This window comes from Aegilops tauschii, unplaced genomic scaffold (genome assembly GCF_002575655.3).
Source record: "Aegilops tauschii subsp. strangulata cultivar AL8/78 unplaced genomic scaffold, Aet v6.0 ptg000683l_obj, whole genome shotgun sequence".
In the NCBI taxonomy this organism is placed as follows: Eukaryota; Viridiplantae; Streptophyta; class Magnoliopsida; order Poales; family Poaceae; genus Aegilops; species Aegilops tauschii.
This window is the reverse complement of record NW_027332916.1, coordinates 2,501-5,741: the sequence shown is the minus strand read 5'-3', so window position 1 is coordinate 5,741 and position 3,241 is coordinate 2,501. Positions and strand designations below refer to the sequence as shown.

Genomic DNA, 3,241 nt, shown 5'->3' with positions numbered 1-3,241 from the left:
ACTACTTTTTTATGGGGTACACTTTCTCTTTGTGGTATTCCACCTCTTGCTTGTTTCTGGTCCAAAGATGAAATCCTTAGTAATAGTTGGTTGTATTCGCCCTTTTTTGGAATAATAGCCTCCTTTACTGCAGGATTAACTGCCTTTTATATGTTTCGGATATATTTACTTACATTTGATGGGTATTTGCGTGTTCATTTTCAAAATTACAGTAGCACTAAAGAGAGTTCCTTGTATTCAATATCCTTATGGGGAAAAAGGATACCCAAAGGAGTGAATAGGGATTTCGTTTTATCAACAACGAAGAGTGGAGTTTCTTTTTTTTCACAAAATATACCAAAAATTCAAGGTAATACAAGAAATAGGATAGGATCCTTTACTACGTCTTTTGGGGCTAAAAACACTTTTGCCTATCCGCATGAAACGGGAAATACTATGTTATTTCCTCTTCTTATATTACTACTTTTCACTTTGTTCATTGGATTCATAGGAATCTCTTTTGATAATGGAGGAATTGGTAATGGAATAGCAGAGTTAACCATATTATCAAAGTGGTTAACTCCCTCAATAAACTTTACCCAGGAAAGTTCTAATTCTTTTGTAAATTCATATGAATTTATTACTAATGCAATTTCTTCTGTAAGTCTAGCTATCTTTGGTTTATTCATAGCATATATCTTCTATGGATCCGCTTATTCTTTTTTTCAGAATTTGGATTTAATAAACTCTTTTTACAAAGGAAATCCTAAAAAAGAATTTTTAGATCAAGTAAAAAAAAATATATACAGTTGGTCATATAATCGTGGTTATATAGATATTTTCTATACTAGGGTCTTTACCCTCGGTATAAGAGGGTTAACCGAACTCACGGAGTTTTTTGATAAGGGTGTTATTGATGGAATTACCAATGGAGTGGGTCTTGCTAGTTTTTGTATAGGAGAGGAAATTAAATATGTAGGGGGAGGTCGAATCTCGTCTTATTTATTCTTTTTTTTATGTTATGTATCTGTGTTTTTATTCTTTTTTCTTTCTTAAGTTAAGGAATTTACAACTCCCTTTCTACAATCTCTCTATATCCTTGTTACATAAGGTAAGTATTGTATAATAGTTCGGTTTTCCGCGATTTTTTCCATTCCTCTGTGTAAATAGCCTAATATGGGTTCACAATCAATAACATCCTCACCATCGAGAGTAACGATCAGTCGAAGAACACCATGCATTGATGGGTGTTGAGGGCCCATATTGACTATCATGAGATCTTTTCTTGTAAGCGGTAGACTCATATCCTTTCTTCCTTAATTCATTATTCCATGAAAATGGATTATTCCATGAATTCCTCAAAGCGAGGCTCATCAAAATGAAAAATCTAAGACTACTATAAGACTACTAAAAAAATAATAAAACAAGAAAAAAATTTGAACGATTAAATTACTGCTCCCGAATATTCAACTGACCGATTAATTTCTTATAACGTACTCTATTTTTCTTTGCCAAATAAGCCAGCAAACGTCGACGTTTTCCCAAAAGTCTTCGTAGACCTCTTTCCGATGAAAAATCTTTTTTGTGTAATTCCAAATGTGAAGCAAGTCTCCGTATCTTATTGGTGAAACTGAATACTTGAAATTCAACAGAACCCCTGTTTTCTTCTTTTTCTTCTTTAACCATAAATCCAAAAATTTTTCTACCTCCTTTCTTTTTCATGTATTTTTCTGATCAGGAAAAATACAAAATTATGTCAGTTATTTTGAAGTTATTCTAATCTCGTACACACACAAATTTGCAATTATTCATCTACTACTGGAATTTGGATTTATTTTATCGATGCAAATTGGATTTGGATAGAAGGGTACATTCTTTCTAATATTTTAGATAGAAGAAACATTTCTTCTATCTAAAATATTAGAAAGAATTTTGCTGATTTATTTATTGCTATATGCAATTTATGGAATTGATACACCATTTAATTGATATCATTTAGCAAAATGAAACACAGCATATGCATCCATCTTTTGGCTCGAGAATTTCACGGGATAGAGATATGGTATAAGAAATAGACTATTAAGTAACTCTAAATGAATTGTGGATACATCTGTATCCTTAACATACTGAAACGATTGTCATTATTCGTATCAAACCAATAGCGATTCATACAAGCTAAATCTTCTAATCAATGGTGGGCCAATAATGCATTTTTTTGCATATGTATTAAGACGCTTGGCCTGATTTCGAAATTGTCCAGAGTTTTATATGTTGTTTTCATTGCAAAATGATGGGTCTCCTTCCATAACTTTCCAATTACGAGTACGAGAATTGAAAGACATGAAAATTCTCAATTCTCTACGGCGTCTAGTAGATAGAAACAAGAAAATCAGAAGAATCTTTCTCTCTATTCACTATCATTCCGCGTCTTCGACTTCTATTAGTTTCTTTTCTTCTTTAATGCAATAGCTATAGTTTGATATAAGAATCCATTTCTCAAAGTAATGGAAACCATTCTCTTATAGGAAATGGTTCGAAAATCGCTATTCCACCTTTTAGGTATCGTGAAAAGTGATACCTGTGAAGATCGTGCATTTCAGTCAAATTCAGATCCGTTTTTCGAGTCCATGATATAATATAACCAAATTGGATAGATCTTCCACCTGTTTAGCTAAGAAAGAATAGATACAGAGGTGGATAATAGATCGATATGAAGATCATGAGCTGCCCCATAATGAAATCGCCAGTAGTCGCGAATATCTCCTTCTTCCCTAATCCAAGATTGGAGAAAGAAGATCTAAGAGGGACCTATGGAGAATGTAGTCAGAAATCCATAATAGAGTCCGACCACAACGACCGAATTAATTATCCTCATCGAGAAACTTAGACTACTAAATAGAAAAGATTTGAAAATCATGGCATGGGTCTCCTTTTTTTCTTTCTTTAGAGTTTTCTATATGCACAATTTCTCGATGTTTCGATGAGAATTTCTTGACTTTCCATATATAGAAAGAGATAGACTATAAATGACATCTCTTATGTCAATAAGACCAAAGGGATGGATATTAAATGATAGGAAGTGCTAGGAAGTGAAATAGAATGAAATAGAGCCACTTTGGGCTTCCCTATGAAATGAGGCATGGAACGGAGCCACTACGAAGAAATTATGGGAGTTACGAAAGAAGCTTCGGACTCATATTGTTCATGGGTTGAGAGCGGGAGTTGAACTCTAGGAGGTCGAATCCCCCCTTGTTCCTCAGTA

General features: G+C 33.5%; 1 non-coding gene across 1 annotated transcript in view; it reads left to right on the top strand.

Moving 5' to 3' along the window:
- Positions 1-3,232: 3,232 nt before the first annotated feature.
- Positions 3,233-3,241, top strand: part of TRNAN-GUU (transfer RNA asparagine (anticodon GUU)) — a 72-nt gene continuing 63 nt past the window's right edge. Inside the window, exon 1 of the tRNA in view lies at positions 3,233-3,241. This exon is cut by the window's right edge and continues 63 nt beyond it. This is a non-coding gene — a tRNA (tRNA-Asn).